Source organism: Mobula hypostoma, chromosome 7, assembly GCF_963921235.1.
Source record: "Mobula hypostoma chromosome 7, sMobHyp1.1, whole genome shotgun sequence".
Classification (NCBI taxonomy): Eukaryota; Metazoa; Chordata; class Chondrichthyes; order Myliobatiformes; family Myliobatidae; genus Mobula; species Mobula hypostoma.
The window spans coordinates 77060191-77079430 of record NC_086103.1 but is presented as its reverse complement, the minus strand read 5'-3'; the positions used below and the strand labels follow the sequence as shown (position 1 = coordinate 77079430).

Genomic DNA, 19240 nt, shown 5'->3' with positions numbered 1-19240 from the left:
ACCACACATGAGGCTGCTTAACAAGATAAAATCTTATGGCATTACAGGAAAGATACTGGCATGGATAGTGGAATGGCTGACAAGCAAGTGGGAATAAAAGCCCCCTTTTCTAGTTGGCTGCTGGTGTTTCTCAGGGGTCAGTATTGGGACCACTGCTTTTCACATTGTTTATCAATGATTTAGATAATGGGATTGATGGCTTTGTGGCAAAGTTTGCGGATGATACGAAGATAAGTGGAGGGGTAGGTAGTGCTGAGGAAGTAATGCAATTGCAGCAGGAATTACACAAATTGGAAGAATGGGCAAAAAAGGTGGCAGATGGAATACAGTGTTGGGAAACGTATGATAATGCATATTGGTAAAAGGAACAATAGTGTGGACTATTATCTAAATGGGGAGAAGGTTCAAACATCAGAGGTGCAGAGGGACTTAGGAGTCCTCATACAAGGCTCCTGGAAGGTTAATTTACAGGTTGAGTCTGTGGTAAAGAAGGCAAATGCAATATTGGCATTTATTTCAAGGGGATTAGAATATAAAAACAAGGAGATAATTCTGAGATTTATAAGACATTAGTCAGGCCACATTTAGAGTATTGTTAACAGTTTTGGGCCTCATATCTCAGAAAGGGTGTGCTGTCATTGGAGAGAGTCCAGAGAAGGCTCACAAGGATGATTCTGGGAATGAAGGGGTTAACATATGCAGAGTGTTTGGCAGCTTTGGGCCTGTACTCACTGGAATATAGAAGAATGTGGGGGTCCTCATTGAAACCTACTGAATGTTGGAAGGACTAGATAGGGTGGATGTGGAGAGGAAGTTTCCTATGGTGGGGGTATCCAGATCTAAAGGGCAGAGCCTCAAAATTGAGGGGTGACTCTTTAGAATAGAGGTAAGGAGGAATTTTTTTAGCCAGTGAGTAGTGAATCTGTGGACTGCTCTGCCACAGACTGCTGTGGAGGCCAAGTCCATGGGTATTTTTAAGGCAGAAGTCAATTGGTCAGGGCATCAAAGGATCAGGCGAGAAGGCAGGTGTATGGGGTTGAGTGGGATCTGGGATCAGCCATGATGAAATGGCGGGACAGACTCGATGGGCAGATTGGCCTAATTTTGCTGTTATGTGTTATGGTCTTAGGATCTAAGCTACAGAATGTTGTAAAATTAGTCAGCTCCATCATGGGTACTAGCTTTCATAGAGTATTCAAGACATCTTCAAGGAGCGGTACCTCAAAAAGGCGGTATCCATTATTGAGGACACCCATCACACAAGTCATGCCCTCTTCTCATTGGTATCATCAGGAAGGAGGTACAGAAGACTGAAGGCACATACTCAGCATTTCAAGAACAGCTTCTTCCTCTCCGCTATCTGATTTCTAAATGGACATTGAACCCATGAACACTACCTCACTTTTTTATTACTTCTGTTTTTGAACTACTATTTTTAATTTAGCAATTTAATATACATATATATAAAGTTGAAAAGTTCAAAGTAAAGCTTATTATCAGAGTACATACATGTCGCCACATACAACTCTGAGATTCTTTTTCTTGTGCCATTCTTAGCAAATCTAACAGTAACTGTAAACAGGATCAATGAACAACGAACTGTGCACATGTAAGTAATGAGCATGAAGTAACAAGAGTCCGTGAAGTGAGACCATCGGCTGTGAGAACACCAGAAATAGAATCAGTGTAGTTATCCTTTTCTGTTCGAGAGTCTGATGGGTGAAGGGTGGTAACTGCCCTTGAAGCTGGTGGTGCGAGTCCTGAGGCTCTTGAGTCCTGATGGCAGCAGTGAGAAATGAGCATGGCCTGGGTGGTAAAGATCCTTGATAATGGATGCTGCTCTTCTACAGCAACATCTCATGTAGATGTACTCAATAGTTGGGAGGGTTTTACCCATTGTCATGTGACTGGCAACAATGAATATAGCAATGTCAGGTTTTATAAACAAATAAACATTTATTAAACTCTGCTCAAAATTAGTAAAAAGATAAACAAACAAAACCCTTAACCAGAAGTAAACTGCTATGCGGCCATTTAACAAACCACCAAACTCAGTACTAGTTCTTAAAGTGGTAAATGCGAACACAGTTTTAAAGTGGTAAATTAGAACACAGTTCTTAGAATGGTAAATTTGAAAGTCCAAGAGATTTATACAGTCAATTAGGAGAGACTTCCCTGAAGTAAAGAATTCCTCGAAGACTCAACGTTACTGTGGATCCCAGCTGGAACCTGCCTTGTCCACAGGACTCACGACGACAGAAATAAAGTGGTTTAAAGGCACTGACCTTTTTCCTCCATAGACTAGGTACCGCACATCCTTTTCTGCTGCTTTTAGCAGAGGTTATCTCATGCAGATCACACTTACTTGAACGAATTCAATAATGGTCGATCATTTCCAAAACCACGGAACGACTCCTTCAGGTTCCCGTCTTCATTCTCCAATATGACTGAAAAAATACATCAACAAATCTGGCAGTGATTGGTGAAACTACTGGCCCAACACTTCTGTACCTTACAATAGAAAGTAAAACTCCGTTTTAAAATGAAACTGCCTCATAAAAAAATACGCAGCAATACGGAGTAACTGACGAACTAAACTTAAAACTCAACTGGGAAAACTAACTGCGTCACCAGGGGTCTACCCTTATATATACCTGTTGAGAAGAGGTCATCACGTGACCTCACATCGGCGGGAAATTTTACATCATGTGACCTCCACAAGACCATTACATCATCCTCATTAGACAGTCACAAGATATCCATGAGGTATGTAACACCCATGATGTACTAGGCTGAATCCACTACCTTTTGCAGGATTTTCCACTCAAAGGCATTGGTGTTCCCATACCAGGACATAATGCAGCCAGTCAGCAGTTTGCCAAGGTTCTGCAGACCCCTCAAGAAGTCTGCCGTGCCTCCTTTGCAATTATATTTATATGATGGGTCCAAGATAGGTACTCTGAGATAGTAACACTGAGAAATTTAAAGTTACTGACTTTCTCCAGCTCTGATCCTCCAATGAGGCCCGTGGATCTCTGGTTTCCCCCTTCAGAATTCTACAATCAGTTGTAATACTCATAATAGTTGTACACTTACTGTAATTCATTTTTTTCTATATTTATCATGTATTGCATTGTACTGCTGCCGCTGCATTAACAAATTTCACGACATATGCCGGGATATTAAACCTGAGGTCAGCCAAGTTTATATTCAACACAAGGCAAGTTTAAGGGACCTGGTGACTATTCCTTCTCCTAATTCCTTGTCTTCTATTTTGCTTGGTCTTCCTCGTAACCTTTTCCCATTACAGAGCCTGGAATAGAGTGACTGAGTTGGGAGTTTGGTTTTGATTGAAAAATGACAAGTAGAAACATTAAATAGAAATCTTTCTGCTACTTGGTTATCAAAGCTTCAGAATCTCTCTTTTTAATAAAATCTTGTAAATTTTCTACAGACTGGAGGTCAATCTAGGTTCTGCCTTTCAGAACATGTGTTCTCAGTTATGAAATTCCCCCCTTCACTATCTCCAAAATCTCAAAGTTCATTACTTTTTAATTTTGGTGAAACTAGTAATTGATATCCTTGTTTTACAGTATACTTTTGTGGAATGAACTCAGTCAGCCATTAAAAAGATGTTCATTGCAGGAGGCATTTATGCAGATGGGGTACTGGTTTAAAATTCTATCATCCAATTAATGAATGCCCTACAAAGGCCATTTTGCTGAGAAAAACACTATTTATAAATCTGACTGGTGGTGGGCATGGTGGGAAGACTTGAACTGCCAGTAAAACTCCGATAATCCAACACCCTAGAGACTTTGGTGGTGCTGGACAAGCAGATCTTTCCAGTTATTGGATGTCACCCAATACTAAAGGTTAAACATTTAACTCTTTTTACATCTCACAGTAGTGTAATAGATTTTCCAGTGAACTTCAAGGGAATAGGAAATATTGTTGGGATTCAGGCTCCAAACACAGCCTTTCTGACGCCTGGAGTTCAAACCCCAGCCCTGGCTGCAGTTACAATCTGGACGCATGACTCTGCTGCACGCTCTGCTTGTATTCTGAATTCTTGTCTGACATTCCAGGGCATTGAGTGAGCTGGACACTAAACTCTCAGTACTTCTGACCAGTCAGATGTTGGATTATTGGAACTTTACTGCACTTGGAGTTTCTACTGTTGCAAATCTGTTTGATACTATTTTTGAAGAAAGTAATTAGATTAGATTAGATTATGAGGACACTCAGTCTTTGTTTATTGTCATTTAGAAATGCATGCATTAAAAAATGATACAATGTTTCTCCAGAATGATATCACAGAAACACAGGACAAACCAAGACTAAAACTGACAAAACCGCATAATTATAGCATATAGTTACAACAGTGCAAAGCAATACCGTAATTTGATAAAGAGCAGACCACGGGCACGGTAAAAAAAAGTTTCAAGTCCCGATAGCCCCATCATCTCAGGCAGGCGGCAGAAGGGAGAAACTCTCCCTGCCATGAACTTCCAAGCACCGCAAACTTGCCGATGCATTGGAAGCACCCAACCGCAGCCGACTCTGAGTCCGTCCGAAAACTTCAAGCCTCCGACCAGCCCTCCGACACTGAGCACCGAACGCCATCCTCTGCCGAGCGCTTCGACCCCGCCCCGGCCACCGAGCAACAGGAAAAGCCGAGGACTCAGGGCCTTCCCCTCCGGAGATTCTGGACCACACAGTAGCTGTGGCAGCGAAACAGGCATTTCAGAAGTTTTAAAATTCAGAATTAAAATTGAACAATTCACTACAACTCATAGAGGTGGGATGATTCAGGAAAAAAATCTGTGCTGCCTTCTTGTGTTCATCACGGGTGAACAAAGGAGCACAAGGAAGAAATTCTGGGAAGAAGTTACTGATTAATAGGCAACCATTTTCACATCAGGACCATCAATACCAGATCAGTGCTTACATCATTCTCTTTTTGCTGAGCTCACATCAATCAGCAGGTATATGAGTCTGACTTCCAGTCTTGCAGTGCGCAGCCTGTCTGATCTTTAAATGAATTTGTGTTGGGGAGCTTGAGGGCAAAAGTCTGCTATGATATGTAGAGCACTTTATAACTCGATTAGCTTGGTAATTGAAATCGTACATCAATTTGTGTTGGAAAATGTACACTTAATTATTTATAATGGATACTCTGCAACTTTGAAGATGGGGAAATGCAAAAAGTTTATCAATAAAATAAACTTCTATCAGAATCACCAAAATAATGAAGGTCTTTCCTCAGAATATTCCATTGGCATGTTGAAGTAGCAATAATCAACTTTGTGGCTGCCTGCTGATTTGTTCTTTGTGTCCTGGAAATCCCTTATTTCTCCACTGCCAGTACATTAAGGTCTCGAACTCCTCCCTTCCTTCCCAAACCTTCCCTCCCTGAAGCACTTCTGAAATATCACCCATTCAGCCAAGCATTTGGTCATCGGTGCTACCATTTCCTTTTATGGCTTAGTGCTGAGTTTTGACAGGGGAGCATGCTGGTGCCTCTGGTAAAGTACTGCCTCACACCTCCAGCCCCTGAGTTCAATCCTGACCTCTCGTGTAATCTGCGTGCAGCTTGCAGTTTCTCCTTGTGACCATGCGAGCTTCTCCTATCAAAGCTGTTGACTAGTTAACTATTCATAATCTATATTAATGACGTTGCTGGGGAGACAGAACAAAATATTCTCAAGTGAGCTGAGACAAAATCAGGTGGTTTGTAAGTTGATATGAGGCTGTGATGTGGCTGCAAGAGAATATAGTCAAACCGAGTGAGTGAGAATTTGGCAAATGGAATATAATGAGTAGAACTATGAGGTTAAACCTTTCACTACACAAAACAGAAATGGAGACTTTTTTTTAAAAATAGTGGCAGATTATGAAATGTTAATGTTCAAAGGACCTGGGCAATCCAAATCACTGAAAACTAACGTAGGTGAGAAGGTAGAAGTAGGTGCAGAAATGGTGTTTTGGAGTCACAGAGTTACTCAGCATGGCAACAGGGCTTTCAACCCAATTCCTCCATCAAACCAAGGTGCCTGCCTGAGCTCGTCCCATTTACCTGCATTTGGCCCACATCCCTCTGGGCCTTTCCTAACCCTGAACCAATCCATTGTCTTTGACATACTTGAGGTAAACCATGTATATATGTTGTAACTGGGTTACCTGGCTGGACATGCCTGGACACACCCCTCTGCTGACTGCTCCTCCCACGGACCCCTGAATAAAGACAGTTGTGTCACTGCTCCTCCCTCAGTCCAGGACAGATACTCAGCATGGACGTTGGACCATTTACTGTTAATAAAAGCCTTTCAGTATTTACTCTACTTCCAATCTTTTGGAGTAATTGATAGTGCCTCAACACTGTAATTGTTCCTGCCTCTAGAATGACTCCCGGAAGATTATTCCACATATTCACCACCTTCCTGTGGAAGAAGTTGTTCCTCAGATCCCTTAAAATGTTTTCCCTCTCTCCTTAAACATCTGCCCTGTGGTTTTAGACTCTCCTACCCTGGGAACTTCAAATGTTTCCCCTCTCTCCTTAAACATCTGCCCTGTGGTTTTAGACTCTCCTACACTGGGAACTTTAAATGTTCCCCCTCTCTCCTTAAACATCTGCCCTGTGGTTTTAGACTCTCCTACACTGGGAACTTTAAATGTTTCCCCTCTCTCCTTAAACATCTGCCCTGTGGTTTTAGACTCTCCTACCCTGGGAACTTTAAATGTTTCCCCTCTCTCCTTAAACATCTGCCCTGTGGTTTTAGACTCTCCTACCCTGGGAACTTTAAATGTTCCCCCTCTCTCCTTAAACATCTGCCCTGTGGTTTTAGACTCTCCTACACTGGGAACTTTAAATGTTCCCCCTCTCTCCTTAAACATCTGCCCTGTGGTTTTAGACTCTCCTACACCGGGAACTTTCAAGAAAGCAAAAGGTCTCTATAAGGTCTCTCCTTAGCCTTCTTCATTCCAGGGTAAACAATCCCAGCTTGTCCATTCTATCCCTACAACTCAAGCCATCCAGTCCTAACAACGTCCTTGCAAATCTTTTCCACACCCTCCCTAGAACTCCTCCTATCACATCTTTCCCATAGTAGGAACCAGATAGATCTTGGACCTTGTGAGACCATATCTGCAGTATTGTGCTTAGCTTTAGTCTATTACAGTTATTGTTATTATTGTCACATGTGCTGAGATACAGTGAAAAGGTTTTCTTGCATATTGTTCATACAGGTCAATTTAATGCACAATGCACTGAGGTAGAACATGGTAAAACAATAACAGAATGCAGGCTAAAGTGTAACAGCTACGGAGAAAGTGCAGTGCAGGTAAGCAATAATGAGGTAGATTGTGAGGTCAAGAGTCCTTCTTATCATACGAAGGAACCATTCAATAATCTTATACAGTGAGGTAGCAGCTGTCCTTCAGCCTGGTGGTACGTGCTTTCAGGCTTTTGTATCTTCTGCCCAATGGAGGAGGGGAGAAGAGCGAATGTCTGGGGTAGGTGAGGTCCTGGTTAATTTACTGAGGGAGCAAGAAGACCATAAGACATAGGAGCAGAACTAGGCCATTCAGCCCATCAAGTGTTCTCCGATATTCCATCATGGCCGATCCCGGATCCCACTCAACCTCATACACCTGCCTTCTCGCCATATCCTTTGATGCCCTGACCAATCAGGAAACAATCAACTTCTGCCTTAAATATATTCATGGTCTTGGCCTCCATCGCAGTCTGTGGCAGAGCATTCCACAGATTTACTACTCTCTGGCTAAAAAAATTCCTCCTTACCTAAAGGGTCACCCCTTGAAGTTGAGGCTGTGTCTCTAGTTCTGAATAGCCTAACCATAGCAAACGTCCTCTCCACATCCACCCTATCTAGTCCTTTCAATATTTGGTAGATTTTAATGAGATCCTCCTGCATTCTTCTGAATTCCAGTGAGTACAGGCCCAAAGCTGCCAAACGCTTCTCATACGTTAACCCCTTCATTCCCACAATCATCTTTGTGAACTTCCTCTGGACTCTCTCCATTGAAGCACATCCTTTCTGAGATATGGAGCCCAAATCTGTTGACAATACTCCAAGTGTGGCCTGACTAATATCTAAAATGACTCTGCTTTATTTCCTTGCTTTTATATTCTATTCCACTTGAAATAAATTCCAACATTCCACTTGCCTTCTTTACCACAGACACAACCTGTAAATTAACCTTCTGGGAGTCTTGCACAAAGACTCCTAAGTCCCTCTAAACCTCTGATGTTTGAACCTTCTCCCATTTGGATAATAGTCCGCGCTATTGTTCTTTTTACCAAAATTCATTATCATACATTTCCCAACACTGTATTCCATCTGCCACTTTATTGCCCATTCTTCCAATTTGCCCAAGTCCTGCTTCAATCACATTGTTTCCTCAGCACTACCTACTGCTCCACCTATCCTCGTAACATTATAAGAAGCAAGAAGTATATTTGTAAGAATGACCCAAAGAGCCCATGGAGAGCAGACTGGTTTCAGTGATGTGCTGTTCTGTGTCCACAATGCTCTATAGTTTCTTACAGTCATGTGCAGAGCAGTTGCTATCCCAAGCAGTTATGTATCTAGCTTGGATGCTTTCTATGGTGCATTGATAAAAATTGGTAAGAGTCAACAAGGATGTGCCAAATTTCTTTAGCCTCCTGAGGAAGTAGAGACACGGATGAGTTTTTTTTGGCTGTGGTGTATACATGGTTGGAGCAGGACAGGCTTTTAGTGATGTACACTCCTAGGAGCTTGAAAGTCTCAGTACTCTTACTCTCAATGCTCTTAACCTCAACATTGTTAATGTCGACAGGAACATGCACTCTGCCCCTTCCTGAAGTTAATGACCATCTCTTTTGTTTTGCTGACATTAAGGGAAAAGTTGTTGCCATGACACCATCTCACTAGGCTTTCTATCTCCTTCCTGTACTCTGACTCAATGTTATTTGAGATATAGCCCACTCTTGTGATATCATTTGCAAACTTGTAAATGGAGTCAGAGCACATAGTCATTTGTGTACAGGGAGAGGAGTGGAGGGCTTGGGATGCAACTTTTAGGAGCACCAGTGTTTAAACTAACTTTGGCAGAAGTGTTAGTGCTATCCTTATTGATCAGGGTCTGTTGGTCAGGATTAAGTGACAGAGGGAGGCGTTGACTCCCAGGGTTTGTTGATGAGCTTGCTTGGAATAATAGTACTGAAGGTGGAATTATAGTCATTAAACAGGTGTCTTTACTGTCAAATGCTGCAAAAGATGAGTGTAGGGTCAGGAAGATGACATCCACCATGGCCCTGGTTTGGCAGTAGGTGAATTGCAGTGGGTCGAAGTTGTCTGGGAGGCAGGGATTAACACATGCCTTGACCAGCTTCTCAAAGCACTTCCTGATGGTGGATGTCAGAGCCCTGCAACATAAGGAATGTAACAGAGTCACCAGCATGGCTCAGGGAGTGGCAGGCATACCACATGAGGAGAGACAAGTAAACTGGACCTGTATCCTGCTGAGTTCAGAGGAAGGACACTAGTGTCATGAAACTTGTTGTTCTGCAGCAGCAGTACAGTACAAGATATAGAAATTACTTCAAGGTATAAAAATAGTGACAAAAAGGAATAATGCAGTAGTCTTTATGGGTTCATGCACTCTTCAGAAATCTGATGGCAGAGGGGAGGCTGCTGTAGCTCCTGGGCACCCTCCCTGATGGTAGCAATGAGAAAAGGGTATTTCCCAGATGGCATGGGTCCTTTGCAATGGACGCTGCCTTCCTAAGATACCACCTCTTGAAGATGTCCACGATGTTGAGGAAGGTTGTGCCTGAGATGCTGTTGACTGAGCCCCCCTCAACCCTCTGCCAAACCAGCATAAATCTAAATGATGTGTCAGTATTGACCAGGATTCTGAGAATCCTCTGTCAGAATCCTTTTGGGTCAAATTTCACTCCAGAGACCTTAACACACAATCCAGGCTGAAGCTTCAGTATGGGACTGAACTTTCTCTATCCATATACAATACTTATACAGTACACATCCAATAAATACACAATACATATACAATACCTATACAGTACACATCCAATACATACACAATACATATACATTACCTATACAGTACATATACAATACATATCCAAGGTGTCTTTTCAGCTTCTGAGATCTGATTCACCCTTTTCTTGCCCCATTTCTCCCCCCCCCTTCTTTCATTTTTCCTCAGCCATTTCATTGTAAGACCTTTTTGGTTATGAACAGATTTGGAGGTAGATACACAGATTACTGGAGGAACTCAGCAAATCAAGCAACATCTGTGGAGAGGAATAAACAGTCGATGTTTTGGGTCGAGACTTTTCACCAGGTGCCTCGGTGAGGATGAGTGTGCCCTGGCTGAGTACAAATCTTCTTTTAATTTATACATTGGATTGTGTGTATAGGTGAAATTGACCACACAGATCGTGTGCATTTGCTGAAAAGTTGACATGGACTGCCCCTCTCACCCAGCAACAGTGCGTACAGCAGCTCCTCTCAAGCCAACTCCTAGTTGTGTAAGACCAGTGCATCGGAATCCCACTCAAGGCAACATTAAACCTGTTCTTTAAAAATCTTTCCAAACAGGTATCCAGTATTTATTTCAGAAACATTCTGAGGCAGAACAAGAAGGATGTATCTGACAAAAAAACAGAGAACTCAGGGTTCATGGTGTCTTTGGAGCCAAATCAAAGACGATAGTCCTAGAAGGAGGAAACAGTGTGATGTCTTGCAAAAACCAGCCAGCCCCTTATGCCTGGCGTACTCTGTTGGTTGTGAGGAAAGTTCGTAGTGGAATCAATTCTTTACCACTTCCCTCTATAGCCGTTGTGACCCCTCATATTTTCCAGGTGCAAGGGTGTTAGCTGTGAGAGGGGTATACCGAGAGCAGGGCTGAGTGGGGAAGAGGCAACTTACGATCTGATGGGACATAGAATAGAACAGCACACAAACAGGCCCCTCAGCCCACAATGTTGTGCTGAACTGGTTAAAAAGTGAATCAAAAACACCCAAAACTAATCCCTATTACACAATGTCCATATCCCTCCATCTTCCTCACATTGGTGTGCCTATCTAATCATTACCAATGGCCTCCAATGGATTTGCCTTTACCGCCATACCAGGCAGCACAGTCCAGGCATCCACTAAGAAAACTTACCCCTCAAATCCTCCTTGTACCTATCCCCTCTCACCTTCAATGCATGCCCTCTGGTACTAGACGTTTCTACCCTGAGAAAAAGATACTCTCTGTCTACTCTATCTTTGCCTCTCATAATCCTATAAACCTCTATCAGATCTCCCTCCAGAGAAAACAACCCACATTTGTCCAGCCTCTCATGCTGCCCAAACCAGGCAGCATCCTGGTAAAACTACTCTGCACCGTCTCCAAAGCCTCAACGTTCTTCCTATAGTGGGGCAAACAGAACTGTATACAATACTCTAGATGAGGCTTCACCAGATGTTCTCTCTCTCTTCCTCTCACCATCCCTCAATCAACAGCACCTTTGGGCTGGGATCACATGGTTCCTCCCCTCCACTTTCCCTTCTCCAGCCGTCAGTGTCGCCATCCTCTCCTCCATCCAGCTCCTGGTTCTTCACCTTGCATCAACAGAATATCACTTTTGCTCTTTAAACCCACTGTAAACCCCACTTTTCCTGATCAGTTTTCTTTTATTCAAACATTGAGCTACACAATAGAAGTCCCAGGACAGGAGGCAACATTGCAGTCTATATTTTTCCCTTTCATTCTAGGCTTGTTCATACTTTAACTTCTGCTGTCTAAAGATCCATAACAACCTTTGCCACTGACAATTTTATTTAGATTAAACATCAAAATGTAACTATTAACAAAGGTCATTTGAGTCTGGATGATTGCTGAGTTACATATTTCATTTACATTGATATAATTTTCAACTGAATCAGTGGCTTAATTGACTATTAATGGTTAATCATTGTTTACAGGGTGGTAGTTTAATAGCTGGGAGATAATTGAGTATCTATTGCTTGTTTACCAGCCTATCATATTTCAGCTGTGAATAATATGATACTGTACACTCGTCACAATTTTCTTTGGATATAGAAGGCATTCTGTGTGCTGATAAAAATAATGTATTGTTGTTCTGCGTTTTTGATTGGAGCCCACCGTAGTGTGAGGAACTAAAGCTGTAGCTGAGTGTAAATTGTATTCCATTTATCTGATCAGATCTGAGTGGGAAAGATGGGCACTGAAACCACAATTTTCGATATTTTATTCTATGTTTTTAATTTCAGATACAGTGTGGATTAGGTTCTTCCAGTCTTTTAGGCCACATTGCCCGGAAATCCCTCTATTTAACCCGAGCTTAATCACGGTACAATTTACAATGACCAATTAACCAATACGTCGTTGGACTGTGAGAGGAAACCCACACGGTCATGGAGAGAATGTACAAACTCCTTACAGAGAGCAGCGGGAATTGAACTTGGGTCAACTGTTCTGTAAAGTCTTGTGCTAACCATATTTCAGGATTCAAGATTCAAGACTATTTAATATCATTTTCAGTACATAAGTGTAAAAGAGAATGAAATAATTGTTACTCTGGATCCGATGTAGCACACACAAAAAATAAGGTAAAGAAAACAATAATTTTTAAAAACACAATAAATATAAATATAAATATATGATTACTTATATACATAGATTGATTTTATGTCCATAAAGCGATGCTGGGCACAGGAATATCTGTACATAAGGTGACTGACAGGAAACGATAAGGTAGTGGTGGTTGGGGGTGTGGAGGGGTGTGTTAGTGGGTGGAGGTGTTGATCAGCCTTACTGCTTGGGGAAAGCAACTGGTTTTGAGCTTGATGATTCTGGCATGGATGCTACATAGCCTCCTCCTTGATGGGAGTAGGACAAACAGTCTATAAGCTGGGAAGTTACTTTCCCAGCACCTCTCTGCCTATACATCCCTGATGGCAGGTACACTGATGCTGGTGATGTGCTGGGCAGTTTTCACTACCTATCGCAGAGCCTTTTTGTCCATCACATATTTCAACGATATCCCCTTCTTCCTTCTAAACTCAAGCAAGTAGTGGCCCAGAACAACCAAATGTTCCTCATACATAAACCCTTTCACAGAACAGCATAGCACAGTAACAGATCTTTCAGCCCACAATCTGGTGCTAAACCAATTAAATTCATAATCAAACGAAACTCTTCTGTCTACACAATGTCCACATCCTTCCAATTTCCTCACATTCATGTGCCTATCTAAATGCCCTTAATATTCTTAAATGTCTCTTAAATTACCCTAAAGTATCTACATTTTCATACAGGTCAATTATAAACAAAACAAACAGCAGAGAACCCAGTACAGAACACCACTAATCACAGACCTCCAGCTAGAATAAGTCCCTTCAACCACTACCCTCTGTCTTCTATGGGCAAGCCAGTTCTGAGTCCAAATGGCCAATTCACCATACATCTTAATCATTTGGATAAGCCTCCTATGTGGGGCCTTGGCAAATACTGTTCTAAAATCTATGTAAGCAGCATCTACAGCTCTCCCTTCATCAATCTCCCTCATCACCTTCTCAAAGTGCTCAAATTAGTAAGACACGACTTACCCCACTCAAAGCGATGCTGTTGTTCCGACTGTGATCAAAGTCACCAGAGAGACTCTGAAGGTGTTGATATAGACATTCTCATTCAGCATTTCAAGCAGGCACTCTCACGGACACACTGGTGGTAGAGTCTCACAAATTCAAACATTTTTATATCCTTCACATCAAAGGTAACAGCAGGTGATACAATACAATTTCAATAGTTATATTGACATTGTTTACTTCAATATTGGGTTGACAATGCTTCCTTTGAATTACCTATCTATAGTGGGATACACCTCGGAATGTCCAAATACCCCTACAGGGACAAACTTATTGATACAGATGTCCTAAAAACTTCTGAAGATGGAGAGCCAAATGCCCAAGATTAGTGTCTGTGCAAGCTGACTCTCTTAGTACACAATAGAATAATTATTGATTGCAACTATACCTGTGTCCAGGTTTGATAATGATAAGTGATAATGTCAGTCTGGTCTGCCAGCTTGACTCAAGTCACAATGGTGAAAGTAACTTAGCCATGTTGCCTGGTTTTGATTCGAGCCAATTAACACAACCCCATTGTCTTAATCAACACACACACACACACACACACACACACACACACACACATACACACAATATGCTGGAGGAACAGTCCATGCAGTCAATATTTCAGGCCAAGACCCTTCAGCAGGACTGGATAAAAAAAAAAGATGAGGAGTCAGAGTTAGAAAGTGAGGAGAAGGGAGGAAGAAACACAAGGTGATGGGTAAAGCCAGTGGTGATGGGGGGAAGGTGAAGTAAAGAGCTGGGAAGTTGGCTGATGAAAGAGATACAGGGTTGGAGAAGGGGGAATCTGACAGGAGAGGACAGAAGGCCGTGGAAGAAAGAAAAGGGGGAGGAGCACCAGAGGGAGGTGATGGTCAGGTAAGGAGATAAGTGAGAGAGGGAAATGAGAATGGGGAATTGTCTTAATGTTTGGCTGATGCATATGGGAATGTCTTATAGTCACTATTTTGCAAACCATATCTTAGTCTGTAGGGAAGCCTGGCTTTTTAACTTCACTTTACGGTTTGCAATTTACATCAAGAACTGAAGACAGGTTCTTGCTTGAATTAATATCTGCTACATTCACATAGCTCCAGAATAATTCCTAACTCTGGCATTCCCAGATGGTTTTCCAAATGCTCATAAGTCCTGTCCCTAAGAATCCTCTGCAGTACCTGACCTACCACTGATATGAGACTCACTGGTCTGTAGTTTCCAGGTTTATCCCTGGTTCCCTTCTTGAGTAGTGGAACAACATCAGCTACTTGCCAGTCCTCTGGGATCTTGCCTGTGGCTAGGGAGGACACAGGATATTAGACAAGGTCCGAGAAATCTCCGCCCTTGCCTCTCTTAATGACCAGGGGTATATCCCATCAAGTCTTGGTTTCTTATCAACCTTAATGCTCTTTAAGAAACCCAACACTACCTCCATCCTTACCTTGAAATGCCTTAATATATAAATACCCTTGACACTGATCTCCCTATCCTCCACATCCTCCTCCTTGGTAATACTGCTGGAAAGTACTCATGAGGACCTTAGCCACAGCCACTGCATCCAAGCAAATGCTCCCCCTGGAATTATTCTCATAAACCTTCTCTGGACCTGTCAAGTGCTAGCACACCCTTTCTTAGATATGGGGCCTAAAACAACTCACAATACTACAAATGTTATCTGGCCAAGCTTCAAAAGTACATGCTTGTTTTTTTATTCTAGTTCTCTCAACATGAATGCTAACACAGCATTTGCCTTCCTTACTACCAAATCAACCTGCAAGCTAACCTTTAGAGAATCCTGCACAAGAACAGTGGTCCTCAACCACCAAGCCGCAAAGCATGTGCTACCGGGCTGCGAGGAAAAGATATGATTTGACGATATGAAACGATATGAGTCAGCTGCACCTTTCCTCATTCCCTGTCACGCACTGTTGAACTTGAAATAACCTACCAAATCATACCAAATAACACATAAAACCTAAAGTAACACTAACATATAGTAAAAGCAGGAATGATATGATAAGTATAATAAAGTAGAAATAATATATGTACAGTGTAGTTTCACTTAACAGAACAGGAAGATTAAGCCAAAACCGATTTATAGAAAAAAAAATCGGCACGTACACGCAAGGTTTCATGGTCATGGTAGTCTTTCTCGGGGTAAGCACGTGTCTGATATTTGACTGCTACTTTTGTCCCTTATTTGGGAGTGAGAAAGTTGGCAACCCTAGGTGAACACCTCAGCCTCCCCCCCGCCCTCCCAGCTCGGCCAGTCCACAGGAATATTGTCAATATTAAACCGGCCCGCGGTGCAAAAAAGGTCGGGGACCCCTGCACTAAAACACCCAAGCCCCTCAGCGTGTCCAATTTCTGAATTCACTCCCCATTTAGAAAATAGTTTCTGGTAATTTCCTTCTGCCAATGTGAATGACCATACACTTCCCTACATTGTTTTCTATCTGCCACTTCTTTGCCCATTTCCTAATCTGTCTAAGTCCTTCTGCAAACTCCCTGGTTCCTCTACACTACTGCCCCTCCACCTATCTGTATATCATCTGCCATCATGGCCACAAAGCCATAAATTCTATCATCCAGGTCATTAACATATAATGTGAAAATTCATGGACACAACACCAACCTCTGTGCAACACCACTAGTCACTGGCAAACGGATACGATAGGGTCCTTTAAGAGACATTTAGATCGGCACATGGAGCTTAGAAAAATAGAGGGCTATGGGTAAGGTAGGGACATGTTCGCAACAACTTTGTGGACCAAAGTGCCTGTATTGTGCTGTAGGTTTTCTATGTTTCTATGTTTCAAGCAACTGGAAAATGTGCCATTATTCCCACTCTGTGCCTTCTGCCAGTTAGCCAATCTCCTGTCCATGCAAGCATTTTTCCTGTAATACCATGAGCTCTTATCTGTTCAGCAGCGTTATCTAGGCCTTCTGAAATCCAAGTAAACAACATCCATTGACTCTCCCTTGCTCATCCTGCCTGCTATTTCCTTAAAGAATTCCAACAGAAAGGTCAGGGAAGGTTCCCCCAAAAGGAAACTATGCCAACATCAGCCTGTTTTATCATGTGACTCTAAGTATCCCAAAACCTCATCCTGAATAATTGCCTCTAACATTTTGCCAACCACTAAAGTCAGACTAATTAGCCTATAACTTCCTGTCTTAGGGAGTGGAATGACACTTCGATTTTTCAGTACTCTGGAACCATTCCAGAGTCTAGTGCTTCTTGAGGTTTCTTAATGTCTCAATAACCTCTTCAGCTACCTCTTTCAGATCCCTGGGGATCTCTAGACCATCTAGTCTATCTGACTTACCTAGTACCTTCAGTCCTTTCAGCTTCCCGAGCATCTTCTCCATAGTAATAGCCTTTACACTCACTCCAGCTCTCTGGCCCTCTTGAATTTCTGGCATCCTGCTGGTGTTTTGCAAAGTGCAGACTTACACAAAATACTTACTCAGTTCACTCATGATTACTTTGTTCCCATTACTCTCTAACATGTTAAGGAACTAGAGTGTAGCTGGATGACCTTCGGCTCACACGGGAAAGTGAGGAGGTGGATAGATAGAAGCTATACGGAGGTAGTCACCCCTAAGTTGCAGGAGACAAGTAGCTGGGTGACTGGAGAGGAAAGGGGAACTGACAGAAGTGTTGGTACCAATGGCATAGATAGGAAAAGGCAGGCAGTCCTAAAGAGAGAATATAGGGAGTTATGCAGAAAGCTGAATAGTGCTACCTCAAGGGCAGTAATCTCTGGATTGCTGCCAGTGCCACGTGCCAGTGAGGGTAGGAAAAGATGATATGGCAGATGAAAACATGACTGAAGAATTGGTGAAAGAGGTAGGGTCTCAAAGTTCTGGATCACTGGGATCTCTTTTGGTGAAGGTATGACTTGTACAAGAAGGGCGGGTTATACCTAAACCCGAGGAAGACCAATATCTTTGCTAGAGATGTGGGGGAGGGTTTAAACAAGTTTGGCAGGGGAATGGGAACCAGGGTGATAAGGCTAAGGATAAACAACTAGATGCAGTGTGTAGTGAGACTGTGAGGAAGGACAGGCAGTTGATAAGGCAAAGTTGCACTCAGTGGGATGAGTTAAAGAGCAACAGGAGGTCAAAATCAAAAAAAAAAGGCGCTGAATACAAGACTGAAGGTGTTATATTTGAACGCGTGCAGCATACAGAATAAGGTAGATGTTCTTGTAGCACAGTCAAAGATTGGCAGGTACGATGTTGTGGGCATCACTGAGTCGCGGCTAAAAGAAGATTATAGTTGGGAGCTTAATATTCAAGGATGCACATTGGGGTATCGAAAGGACAGGCAGGTAGGCAGAGGGGGTGGTGTTGCTCTGTTGGTAAAAAATGAAACCAAATCTTTGGATAAAGGTGACATAGGATTGGAAGATGTAGAATCCTTGTGGGTAGAGTTAAGAAACTGTAAGAGTAAAAGGACCCTGATGGAAGTTATATACAGACCCCCAAACAATAGTAAGGATGAGGGCTACAGATTACAATAGGGGAAATGATCCAGAACCCAGCATCAGCTGTCTCCTGTGCTGCAGATTTTAAAGCACACCTAGCCCACTGTTCTGTTCTACAACCCTGCATAAGCATGAAGCTTATTCCCATGTCCTTCCTGTTTTCATCTTTGGCATTGTGCAAAGCATTGTTGCTGAGTTAAATTGTCAGGGCAGGTTGCATGAGCACAAGATGTTCTGGGGATGCTGGTCTGAGTTAGGTACTCCCTCCATGGTGAGAAGGGATCATAAACCTGTGAGGGGATGGTGTGAGTAAGATCTTAAAATGGCTTGATGTGATAGTGCTCTAATACCTGCTCCCTCTCGGTGCGGGGAACAAGAATGAGGAGGTGTAACCTTACCACAGAAAATTGACTGTGCAGGATTCAAATCTGCAAGTACTTCCTCATACAAAGGTAAATCGAAATGAAATATCCTATGGGGCTTCCAAGACTGAAAATTATGAACATTTTGGAATACTGGAGACATGGAAGCAAAGAAATGAAGATGTAGATCTGCTTTTTATGTTATTAACTGGTGAAGTGAATCTAAAGAGGTTGGATCAGATAACCAGGTGCTGAGAGAGGTTACGAGAACACCCACACTTGCTAACAAGGCTCTGTTTATTGAGGCATACATTGCTAACAGGCTTCCCCAAGACAAACTCGTGTTCCTCTTCCCAAACTCGTTCTTGCCAACAATGGATGAAAGAGAAAGCTGAATGACACCCACCAGTTAACACCAATTACCAGAATTATATGGTTACCATTAACTTTAAATAGCCTGCTTCTCTTTCATGAGGGTTGTGGTGAAAGGAGGAGCTAATGTAATTGCAGATTCACTGATGCATGTTAGTGGGGCCCTCTATTTACAAAATGGGGAGACATTAGTCGAGAAAACAGTTCATTCACTGCCTGTATCTTACATGTAATGGTGCAAGGTTTAGTTTACCCCAGTATAGTGCTGGTGATCTCTCTGGATGTAATTGCAGCAACTGTGAAACTAAACCTAAAATCTCCAGATCTGATAGCCTCCCTG

The 19240-nt window shown here is 42.4% G+C and overlaps 1 long non-coding RNA gene across 2 annotated transcripts in view; it reads right to left on the bottom strand.

Annotated features, from left to right (window-relative positions):
• LOC134348960 (uncharacterized) overlaps positions 1-19240 on the bottom strand; it is a 163477-nt gene that overhangs the window by 124555 nt on the left and 19682 nt on the right. For both annotated transcript variants that reach the window (XR_010018538.1, XR_010018539.1), the window contains exon 2: positions 2366-2447. This is a non-coding gene — a long non-coding RNA (uncharacterized LOC134348960). The remainder of the gene's footprint in view (positions 1-2365; positions 2448-19240) is intronic.